The sequence below is a fragment of the Nicotiana sylvestris genome, chromosome 4 (genome assembly GCF_000393655.2).
Source record: "Nicotiana sylvestris chromosome 4, ASM39365v2, whole genome shotgun sequence".
Taxonomy (NCBI): Eukaryota; Viridiplantae; Streptophyta; class Magnoliopsida; order Solanales; family Solanaceae; genus Nicotiana; species Nicotiana sylvestris.
This window is the reverse complement of record NC_091060.1, coordinates 6,120,197-6,132,346: the sequence shown is the minus strand read 5'-3', so window position 1 is coordinate 6,132,346 and position 12,150 is coordinate 6,120,197. Positions and strand designations below refer to the sequence as shown.

At 34.4% G+C, this 12,150-nt stretch overlaps 1 long non-coding RNA gene, 3 other non-coding genes and 1 pseudogene across 4 annotated transcripts; 1 reads left to right on the top strand and 4 right to left on the bottom strand.

Annotated features, from left to right (window-relative positions):
- Positions 1-5,516: 5,516 nt before the first annotated feature.
- Positions 5,517-5,607, bottom strand: LOC138890988 (small nucleolar RNA snoR109). Its single transcript, XR_011407350.1, has one exon. It is a non-coding gene; the product is annotated as a small nucleolar RNA snoR109 (small nucleolar RNA).
- Positions 5,608-6,076: 469 nt separating this feature from the next.
- On the bottom strand, positions 6,077-6,154 carry LOC138890991 (small nucleolar RNA snoR109). Its single transcript, XR_011407353.1, has one exon. It is a non-coding gene; the product is annotated as a small nucleolar RNA snoR109 (small nucleolar RNA).
- Positions 6,155-6,252: 98 nt separating this feature from the next.
- On the bottom strand, positions 6,253-8,010 carry LOC104230879 (large ribosomal subunit protein eL6-like; annotated as a pseudogene).
- LOC138890990 (small nucleolar RNA snoR109) lies at positions 6,849-6,942 on the bottom strand. The gene has a single exon (XR_011407352.1). It is a non-coding gene; the product is annotated as a small nucleolar RNA snoR109 (small nucleolar RNA).
- A 197-nt stretch (positions 8,011-8,207) lies between the features above and the next one.
- On the top strand, positions 8,208-11,894 carry LOC104230880 (uncharacterized). The gene is made up of 4 exons (XR_711967.2): positions 8,208-8,297; positions 10,382-10,429; positions 10,744-10,827; positions 11,485-11,894. It is a non-coding gene; the product is annotated as an uncharacterized lncRNA (long non-coding RNA).
- Positions 11,895-12,150: the final 256 nt, after the last annotated feature.

The window sequence follows — 12,150 nt, the reverse complement described above, 5'->3', positions numbered from 1 at the left end:
CTTCATGTTTCAGCTTACAGTAACCAGTGTGTCAGTTGTGTACCTGATATTGGAAGTAAAAGAAGAGGAAGATCAGCAGAAATGCAGTAGCATATAACAACAGCAACACCCCGCAACCAGTAACAACCAGCAACGAGAAACCAGTGACAGATTTGAAAATCAAACGAAAATCCAGCAATAACCAGTGAAGTAGTAGAAATAACCAACCAAACTCAAGGAAACAAATCAAATGAAAATCCAAAAACACCAACAACAATCAACGGGCAGAAACAAAGTGAATCTTTTTTAGATTGAAAGACCAGTTAATGTTTAACCCTTAATTCTCTCTTAATGTTCAGAAAATTCTTTCTTTTAAACTCTCTTCAAATTCGAATCCTCAAAAATCTTTCAATATTTCCGAATTCTTCTCCTAATATTCAGCTAATCCCTCCCCCTATTTGTGTCCAGCTCCTCCCTATTTATTTACAAACTTCAAGCCTTTAAACTAAATCCCACTATCTTCTACCCATCCCCCTTTTGAATCCCACTACCTAATGTTTTGTTCCCCACTATATTAAACAATGTATTAATTCCCACTAACGCATATCTTTCCCTTATTTAATTCACTTATTGCCCCACTACCGCATGCTTTGTCCCCCACTATATTAAACAATGTATTAATTTCCCACCATTATGTCTTGTCCCCCACTATATATTATTTTATGCATTATTTTAATATATTAGCGCTTAGTGGATAGAACACTCGGATTAAATAATTGTTCAAATTTTCAATTCCAAAAATGCACCTATGAAATTACTGAAATTACCATTTTATCCCTGAAAATACTGCAATTTACCGTTCTACCCCCATCAGCTATAACCAATTCACCTAATCAATTCTACCCAAAATACAGCAGCTATAACCAATTCCTAATCAAATTTCATCAACAAATTTAGGCTAGAAACTCAATATTTTTGACTGAACAATATTTTTAACAACAAACATACTTTTAGATTCAATAACAGTAATAAATTGAACATAACAAATAAGTAGATTCAAATCACTAAACTCAATAATCAATTGAACTTCAAATTAAATCTAACAACATTACAACCAACAACTTCTATATTAAACTAAACAAGAACATAAAACAAACTAAAGAAATAATCAAAAAAATGATAAACAACGAACAAGAAAAGAATCAAACATATACTGATTTCAAATCCGAGAATATCAAACAAAATACGGACAGAAATGAAACTTAAACCAACTAACCGGAAATGAACAACGACGAACTCGAACGGAAAATAATCTGCCCGGAAACTTTGAAACCAAAATAACTCGAATCTGCCCAAAATTTTTTGTATGTTTTCCGGTTGATTTCAGGCGATGAAGCTGGTCGACGAAGACGACCATGAACACCACTGTTTGGGATGAGGAGATGAGGAGATGAAGCATCAGCAATGGCTATGTGTTTGGACGTGAGGCTGGAGGTCGTTTGGACTGGCTGGAGTTATGGTTGTCGAGCAGCAGCAGCGATAGTTGGACTGCTGTTCGCTGGACGTTGCAGAAACCGATGGGGTTCGGTTGGACGTGAGACTGTTTAGCAGATGGTCGTTTGGGACTTATGGGGACGAAGAAGAAGCAACAACAGCGATGGTGGTTTGGGTGGACGATGCAGGCAGCCGTGGGAGGTGAAGCAGCAGCCATGGTGGCTGACTGGAGCTCGACCCAGCTGAGATGAAGAAGAAGAAGCAGCAGGGGTGGTCGACGAGAGGGCAGCTATGGTTGTTTGGACGTTGGGTTTCAATGGCAGACGGGGAGGGTCGTTGGTGGCGATGGACTGGTTGAACGGAGGGGGGCTGTTTGGACGTGAGGATGGAGATGACGAGGGGGTGGTTTGCTGGGTTGGGGTCAGCCATGGGAGCTTGGGATGAGGGGAAGGGCAGAAGCAGCGGGGGAAGCCATGAGAGCTGGGTTTGGAAGGAGAAGAAGAGAGGGGCGGGCATATTTTTTAGGGTTTTTTAGGGTAATGAAAAAAATGAAAAATGGGGGTTGGGATTAGTTTGGGTTATGGGGCGGACTGGGTCGGGTTGACCCGGTGGGGTTATTTGGTTTGGGCCATGGTTGATTTAAATTAGAAGGTGGCCCAATCCGATTTTCTTCCTCTTTTATTGCTTCTTTTTTCTTCTTTTATTTTTCTTAAACTGAAACTAAATTCTAAAAATCCTAAATTATCATATAGAACTAAATTAATTTATAAAAGCGCAAATTAACTCTCAATAACAATTAACACATAATTAAATAGCAATTACGATAAACTCACACAATTTGGACATTAAATGCTAAAAATGCAACGTACATTATTTTTATGATGATTTTTTTTTTGTTCTTGTAAAACAAACTTAATTGCTCCTAATTGTAGAATTAAATCCTAAATGCAAATGCGACATATTTTTGTATTTTTAATTAATTTAACAAATAAACATGCATGGACAAATACAAATAATTATCAAAAAATGCCACAAAATCCTCAAAATTGCACACAAAGGAAAATTGTTTTATTTTGAATTTTTGGGAGTAATTCTCATATAGGACAAAAATCACGTGTTTACAATAATTACCAAATCAAACCAATTGTGTCGGGTTATTAAATCTAAAGACCAAACCAAACCAATAAAACTCGGGTTTTTCACTCTCGATTTTTCTCGGGTTTTCGGGGTTTTTCGGGGTTTTTTTCCGGTAAAATATTCATAGAACAAAATATATAAATTGTGCTCAAAATATTTCTTTAATCCTAGTAAGATACAAGTATATAAAGTATTCTCCAAGAAAATAATACAAAATATGAGATGTGTCATGGCATTATCCTAAAATATTCAACAATAAAGACAATAAAATTATGTAATATAAATATTGCTAATTAAAAAGCCATAATAAAAATAAACATAATTTAAAAGTACTAAGTCATGCTAAAATAAGTAGACTAATAAGGGAGTATTAATTACATGACTAAACGTTACAGAAAAAAATAAAAATAGGTTATGCATTTTTATCTAAACTATTGCAAAACAAAAAATAGATATTCAATACATTCCCGTTCGTAGTATTGAATTTAATGTCTTTTGTTAGCATTAGTATTGATTTGATTTTGGTTTGGGCTTTTGTTAGCATTATTTAATTTACTAATGTTAATGGCTACAAAGCTTATTGAAACATTCAAAAGTTCTAAGTCCAACCTTGAAATAATACCTAAAAAGATAAACTTATGAAATTTTTTAAGAAATATTTATAAATTATATCACTATAAGTATATTTATATATGAAATATATCTAAAATTTCTATATATGTAATGTCAGGTTGGTTTGGTTTCGGTTTGACTTTCTTTAGTTAAAACCAAACCAAACCAATTATGGTCGGGTTTTTTTCCCAACACAAACCAAATCAAATCAAACCATAGTCGAATTTTTTTTTCTCGATTTGACTCGGATTATCGGATTAGTGTGGTATGTCAGTTTCCTTTGTACACCCTTACTTTAAGTGTGCAAGATGTTTTCATCTTTCAAGAATGTTTATAAGAGTGAATTCTTTTTTCTTGTATTCCTGTTTATGGTTCTTAATTCAGTATTTTTTGGACTTTTAATTGATTTATATAATTATTTATATTTCGTGCCGAAAATATTATAGTTGATGATAAGGGTTGTGTTCACCCCTGTCGTAATATGAAAAGAAAATACCTATCCAATGTGGAAGGATGTGGTGCAGTGGATGAGACTACTCTTCCCTTAACTAGATAAAGATAAAAGATATCCTTTTGCAAATGCCTCTATTTAGGGAACAAATTTTCGTAGAATGGCGATATCTATAACTCGAGAGTCGAGCATAATACAAAGAAAATTTCTAGTCCTTTTCCCCCACCACTTATATGTATAAAAACAATCCTTTCTATATAGATAAAAGTTTGAATTCTACTATTAATTTAAGAGAATTATTAATTCAAATCCCTTGTGCCCATTTTTGAATTTATTCGAATTCCTTTGTCATTTGAGGTAGATTTCACGTATTTACTTATTTATTGTTCTGATTTTGGAGATTACCTTGTGATTTTTACCAGCTTCCCTCCCCCGATGTCATTAGAAGTGGAAGTGGTGTACCTCTAAGGGTCGTTGGTTGAAAAGATGTTATCCCAGAATTAATTATTCCGGAATAACTAATCTCGGGATTAGTTATTCTATCTTTCTATCGGATAAAAAAATACTATAATCCCGGAATAATTAATCTCGGAATTAATTATACTGTAATTTTCTCCAAACCAAACATGGGATAAACTCTTCTTAAATTTAGTCCCGAAATTAATTATTCCTTGTCCCTCGTACCAAACGATCCCTAAAGGTTCTATGACTCAGAGGTCATTTGGTAAGCATGCATTAACTTTTGGTATTACTATTCTCTTTTTGGTATACTTTTTCAACCTATGTATTACTAATGCAAGTATTAGTTAAACAACCTATTTGGTATTATCCTATGTATAACTAATACATAGCAAACCATGTCATTACCAATACCAAGGCTATTAATGCATGTATTAGCATGGTTAAAGATAAAATTGTCCTTTAAGCCCCTTAAAGCTAGAATATGGAGCGCACTTTGTAAGCAACTAATTTTCTTAAAAATTATGCAATGCATCTTAATTTTTAATACATCACACCAAACAGTTGATAAGAAATAATCTTTGCATAACTAATGCTTGTATTACCAATCTCTGCATTACTAATACACCTTATTCGACATTATTCTCATACCCTACCAAACGACCCCTTACTCTTTTATTCATAAAAACAATTATCTTTATTTACTAATCAGAAAATGCAATCAAGAATCAGACTACAAGTTTTGAGCACTTGTTGCTTTAAAGGAAATAACAAGAAACTATTAACAGGACTGAGTTATCGATGAATTTATGCATTATCACAAAATATAAGTACACCAAATTTAGGGTGACAATAGGGAAACATCACTTTTCTCCCTTGGAGAACTATCTACTTCTCACTTTACTGGATCTTGATCAAATTGGTTTTGTAATATTGATATCACAGCAGCAACTCAACTAAAAAGGGCACTCCCGGTACACTAAACTCCCGCTATGCGGGGGTCTAGGGAAGGGCCGGACCACAAGGGTTTACTGTACGCAGTCTTACCTTATATTTCTGCAGTCTTACCTTATATTTTTGCAAGAGGCTGTTTTCACGACTCGAACATGTGACCTCCTGGTTTCAGCAACTCAGCTGTCTGCCTAAAAGTACCCAAAAAACAACTGAAAAAGAGAATACTATAGTGTTTTCTTGTATGCACCTATAGACGCAAACTGCTGGAAGTCAAAACAGTGAGCCTGGAAAGTGCAGAGATGATTGGTTTTAGAGAAAGGCATCTTGAAAAGGCTAAATTCTACGCCATTTCTCGTTCTGCCCTTCTCATCCAACAATCTACTATCACATAAACATGAACATAGAACAAGTGAACTACAACTAGCATAGGATATGTAGGAAGTTCGGTAAGCAGATATGTCGACAGCAGAACAACAACCGGCTAGTAAACTTCTCAATATGAATTCATGTAGCTATAGCCACATTGGCAATCAAAATCAAGGGTACTCAACTTCACCCTTCTCTTGGTACATGTAGCTTTCAATCATGCATTAGAACTTGACCATTTCTAATATGTCTTTCAGCCTAATATCACATAAGTACTACAACAACAACATACCCAGTATAGTCCCACAAGTGGAGTTTGGGGAGGGTAATATGTACGCGGACCTTACCCCTACCCTGTGGAGGTAGAGAGGTTGTTTCCGCCTTTCCTGAGAGCCTCGACTCTAGGACAAAATAAAAAGGAGCAGTATCAACAAGCTGTTGTGATACAGTAAAATAACTGAAGCGAAAGAAATAACAGGTAGACATATTACTCCACAAACAAAAATGCAAGGCTAATACTGTTGCCATGAGAATGGCAAAGGAATACACTCAACTAACCCCTAACCTTCTACCCTAATATCACATAAGTATTATCTTTCTAAAATGAATTACAACTAGTATTTGAAATGTAAGAAGTTCAGTAAGCAGATATGTCGACAGCAAAACAAAAACCGGCCAGTAAACTTCTCAATTTGGTACTCAATTTCACACCTACTCTAGGTACATATAGCTTTCAATCAAGCATTAATATTTGATCATTTCTAACTTTAGAGGCAAATCCATCATCTATGCACAAACTGTAGATCAAGAAATGTCTTTGATTGTTACAGTCAACATAGCTAGTAATAAAGAATATACAGTTCCAATGGCAGAAATCTCAAATCGTATGGTCTAATTTAAGATGATTCTCATCAACAAAATCCTTAATAAGAACCACTAACGCAAGTTAACGGGACACAAAACAGAGATAACAAGAATCAATTCATAGGAGCATTATAGAATTTCTTTGCCTAAAAAACTAGATCATGTGGTTTCATGCCTGACTTGAGTGAGAACCGTGAAGACAAATAATCCTTCAAATCAGGAACACCCTCAATAGCCTTGATCAATGCTGCATCAACAGCTTTCTGGTCATCTTTCTTTTCCTGTGGAAGCACATTTTTCTCCTGCAAGGAAAATAATGTGAACACAATGCTCCATATCAATTTTAATAGAATTCTCCACATCAGCAACAACAACAATATACCCAGTATTATCCCACACCGTGGGGTCTGGGAGGGTAGTGTGTATGCACACCTTGCCCCTACCTTGTGAGGATAGAGAGAATTCTCCATATCCATTCCACTTTATGTCCATTTCATTCCATTACAGTTAAAATAAATACAAATAGTATTTGAAATGTAAGAAGTTTGGTAAGCAGATATATATCGACAGCAGAACGACAACCGGCCAGTTAACCTCTCAAAATTGAATTCATGTAGCTACAGCCACATTGGCAATCAAGATCAAGGATACTCAATTTCACCCTTCTCTTGGTACATGTAGCTTTCAATCATCATTATAATTTGACCTTTTTCCAACATCATAGTCAGATCATCATCCACTGACAAATTCATTTACATGTACGCAAGCAATGACACCCTTCCCGACATAAGTTTAAATTGCTTAATTTGCCTAAACATCAACCTTTGTCATTTAAGATAAACTAAAGGCTTTTAAAAAAATAGAGACTCACTACGTTTGGAAGAAGAGGATTGGAGTAATTGGTAAAGTTGCTGCCATGCAACCAGGAGGTGACCTCGGATTCGAGCCGTGAAAACAGACTCTTGCAGATATGTAAGGTAAGACTGCATATAATCGACCCTTGTGGTACGACCCTTCACCGGACCCCGCACATAGCGGGAGCTTAGTGCACCGGATTGCCTCTTTTAGAGACTCACTACATTTCACATTATATCAAAATATGCAAAAATATGATTTAAACTAAAAAATATTAAAGCAGAATATTAACAAATGAAACAAAACACTTATTTCTCTTCAAGGAACTCGTCTTCACCTTTCTTCTGTTTCTTCTCAGCCACCTTATCAAAATATTTATCATCTATTTTCTCAACATTTACCCCACTAACATCAACTTTAGTCGAAGTAGCAATAACATAAGCTTGATTAACACGTCTTAACGGAACCCCATTAAGTTTAAAAGGACCAGTAACAAGCAAAACCCCAGATTTAAGCTGTTTAAGAACACAGCTCTTTTACCCTTAAATCTTCAGCTAAGATAATGAGCACAGTTCCAGGTGTAATACTTGATCTTAATTTTGTGGGTTTGGGTTCGTTTACAAGGGGTTTTGCCACATCATCTGCTGGGTAAAATTTTGGGGGATTTGAGGTGGGTGGTGTTGGGGTGGGTTTTTTTGGGTGTTGAGGGAATTTTCCGTTGTTTTTTTTTTCTTGATCGCTCATATGCTTTCTTTTGTGGTACATTTTGGAACGCGAGAATTTTCCCACGCCGGGGATTAGGTCTGAGTTGCGAATAGTTTTCTTGGGCGCCATTGGAGAAGCTTTGAAGGAAGAGAGAGCTAGCTGTAGTTCTAACTCGCAGATGTATAGAAAAGGGAAGATGGTCGACCAAGGGTAAAAGAGTCATTTAATCATGTCATAAAATGTGTTGTACGTATTCAGTCCAATGCTGATTTCACTTTTATTCTAATACCAACACTAACTCATTCATTTCTTTCATCTCTCTTGTTCATTCCAACCAACAACAGAGAAATATGATTCTTGCATAAATTTGGACTTTTTTTTGACTTCTCATTATTTTTTTATCGGGGTGTGGCAATTTCAGGTTAGCATTTGTATCAATCTTTTGCCCTAATCTTCTTCAGATTCTCTTCAGATTTTCAATTTCATGGTTGTTTTCTTATTATTCTATCTAACTCTCTCTTCAATGTCTTTGAGCCTTATTTTCTTCCTTTGAATCTCACAATTTTGTTCTGGTCATCCGTGTGTCCTACGTTGTTTTCTATGTTTTATCGATATGATGAAATCATTGATCTCTGATTCACCGAAGAATTTTACTGAGTAAATGATTTGCAGACTGACCAGTTAACATGTAAATAAAAATCACCCTAAAGCTTAATTCTCAAATGATAGAATATGAATATATGCCTTTTACGGCAGCAAGGTATACTACAAGGTAAATCAGTCCTCTAAAGAATGATCTCTTATACACAATTTGTTTGTTCAACGGGATGCATTAACAATTGATGACGGGACCAATGATCTTTGGTTGTAATGCATCGTTGGATTATTTATATAAGACCACATCTTACTAGAATGGTCCATTTGCCTAAATATGTGGAGTTCCGAAAGACTTTTTGATTTCTATAATCTTATGTTAAATTGCATTGTGCTTGAGGAATGTGTTTTATATCTCTCAGCATTGAAAATATTTTTACTACAAATGAAGAGTGTTTTCTATTCAAATTTAAACTTTAGTAGAAGTTTATTAATTCACTGACTTTTATATAAATCTGATATAAAGAGCAGCCTAATGACTTGAGTTATCCCTTGATGGAGTAATATTGTTTTAGATACATTGCAGCAAGCTGCTTCTCTATTTTTTTAGTACCGTCACATGGACGTGTCTGATACTGAATAATCTTAGGTGAAGCACTAGATTTTTCTTGCTAAAAATGCAGAGAATCAACTACCGCTTGTTGAAGAATGAGTAACTCTTGATAAGGTACCACTAATTTTAATATATATATATATACTTTATCAAAAAAAAAATTAATATACATGTAATGCCGATATAAAATTTTATTTAGTTTGAAGTTCAGTCCCTTGGAAAATTAGTTTTTGTATTGCGCCTTTTTTTTTAATCTAGTTATACTAAAGAATAGATGATATAATCAGAAAAGAGATATTAATTTAAAGGAAAATATTATGAAATCCATATTTTTCTTGCATTATAGATTTATTTTTATTTTGTTTGTTCATTGCTTTTTTTATTTATTTAATAAAGCACACACTTTTATTGCACTTTGCGATTAGCCCTCGAGCGCCTTTTAGAAATTTTTGCCTTTAACAATAGTGGTAACGACAATCATTTATTATCGTTTCTCTTTTCTCTATATTCTTTCCAACTTCTTGACTTTGCAGATCTTTTAAGAATTTACAACCTTCATTCCCACTTAGAATTTACCTCATTGAAACGTCTTTATTCGCTCATGAAATACACTAGAAAAGTCACTGATGTTGCTTATAATTTGCTTGATGTAATTTTTATTTTCTACATAGGTCGTGTGAGTCTTCATACACTAGCATATACTATTTACACTTTTGGATTTAAGTTCTTCATAATGTTATACTATTCTCTGATATTAAGTTCTATTTGTGAGTTACAACACAATAAATCTATAGCACACTATACTATTGTCATGAGATATTTTATATTCTATGAATTTATGTACTAAGACTGAGGACAAACTAAAAAAAGGATGGTTTAGCATGATTATTGTGGAGTGTATTTGGTAACTGTGACATGATCTAACTTTATTTTTTTTGTTCATAAATCATTGCAAAGTGATTATAACGTGTTACAAAATTGATGCGCTTATTAGGAAAAAAATATTGCAAATTGATAATAAGAACAAGGTAAGAAATTGAAAAAGAAAAACATAATACTTAGACTGGGTGCATTTCATACATGTGATGCTGTTGTGGACAGAATAATACAGAATAGTCATTGATGTTACTTGATTTATCAAGCATTCAAAATTCATATTGATTAACTTCTAATTGGAAGTTTTAAGATTAAGCACCATTTTAAGTTGACTATATCTTGAAGGACATTTTCTGTTTAATTACATCTTCTCCAATATTTCATGAAATCTAACTTGTTTTCATTTTTTGAATTTGGTATAGATTGATTATTCACTAAAGAGCGAAGTTCAAAGGAGTCTAATGAGTGAGGTATGTATATTAGTTTTGAGCAATAACAACTCCCTGAACATATTTAGATTTAAGGAATGTGCTATGTAGCAATAATGTCTTGAAGAGTTGACTCTGCACAAATAATTATTTGGTTTCTTTGAATATCTGGCTTATGGAACTTCAGTTTGGCACTTGTAGTGTTATTTAGTAGAAAAAAGTAGGTTCTTTTGCCTTCTCATTTCCCCTCCTTTTTGTGATGAGTAATAAAAAGAAAATTTATTTACAAGCACCAATACTAAATGATGTTGAGATAAAAAAAGAGCAGTCTAATATACAAGACATCTCGTATTCAGGCAGGATCTGAAGAAAGGTCGCACCCCAAGAGGTGTTGATGTAGACGGCCTACCTTAATGCAAGCATTAGTGGCTGCTTCCACGGTACGAACCCGTGACCTATAGGTCATATGGAGATAAATTTACCATTTGCTCCAAAGTTCCCCTTCTAAGATAATGCTGAGATGATATAAAAAATCCAGTATAAGTCCATATTTTATTTTTATAGTAGTGATAGAAACTGTATGAATGTATCTACTTTCATAACCGTGTATGTTCTTGATAATTTGCTACTCATATGATTGTGCTTATTTCTTTCTTTTACTTAAGGGTAAGTAAAATGTATCGACCAACTTTTTTGGAGATCATTTGCATTAAATTTTGGCATATCCATATAATTTTAGGAGTTAGCTTATCAAAGAAAAAGAACCAAGGAATAGCATTTCTCCAATTTTTCCGTAATTGTTGACCGATTTAATCTTAAGGATAGGAGGATCTTATACTCTTTAATTTATGATGCATCCTTAGATTATAGTAATAGTGTCTTCTCCTTCAATGACATTGTTTGATCTTCTCTAAAGGGGTGTACCTCGACACTTGGGTATAGTCTTCTAGAGTAGTTTGTTTTCCCTTGGGGTTTCTCTCTCCTTCTTGTCTCTAACTTATCTTTATATCATGGTATTTTTCAAATTTGTGGTGCGGGACTTGTATTAATTAATATTTTCAATAGAAAAAATGTTTAATATTTTGTTCTCTTTTCAGAATAGGAGCAAGAAGCTCTTTTGATGGAGGTCAGGACGAATACAAAGTGGTGATGTTTCCGGCTTCCAGCAATGCACAAATTTTTACAATACTCTTTATGGTTCTTAATGGGATTATGTGATTTATGTTGTTCGTACATGCATGGTGTAAGTACTCAAAAACATAATACATCTGGTTGATCATGTGGTATAAAATGATGGGTAGGAGATGAGGAATTAGTCATATGCTTTGATTAATAGAAAAGCACAACAAAATGAAATATTCGCTCAATTTTACACACGTCGGTCGGCCCCTAGGGAAGTAATATATAGTTTTATGTTTCTATCACTATTGATCAGAAACAGCATTGTTCTGTTGTGTTTGTGAAATTATTGTTATCCTTAACCATTTATTGCTATTTCGAGTCTTAATCACATGTAAACACACGATTACAGTTTAAATTGTTGGGCCCGTGCTATGCACGGGCAAGAATCATCTAGTGTTATATAGAGGAGTAAACTAGGGGTAGTGACCGAAATGGCAGGGAGTAAACTAGGGTTAGTGACCGAAATGGTAGCCGTTCATTTCTCTAACTGGAGGACTAGTTATTTTCGGCTTGTTTATGTTTAACAGATCCGGATCCCGCCCATATTGCTGCCAATGACGGGGCAAGTGCACCGATAGCCA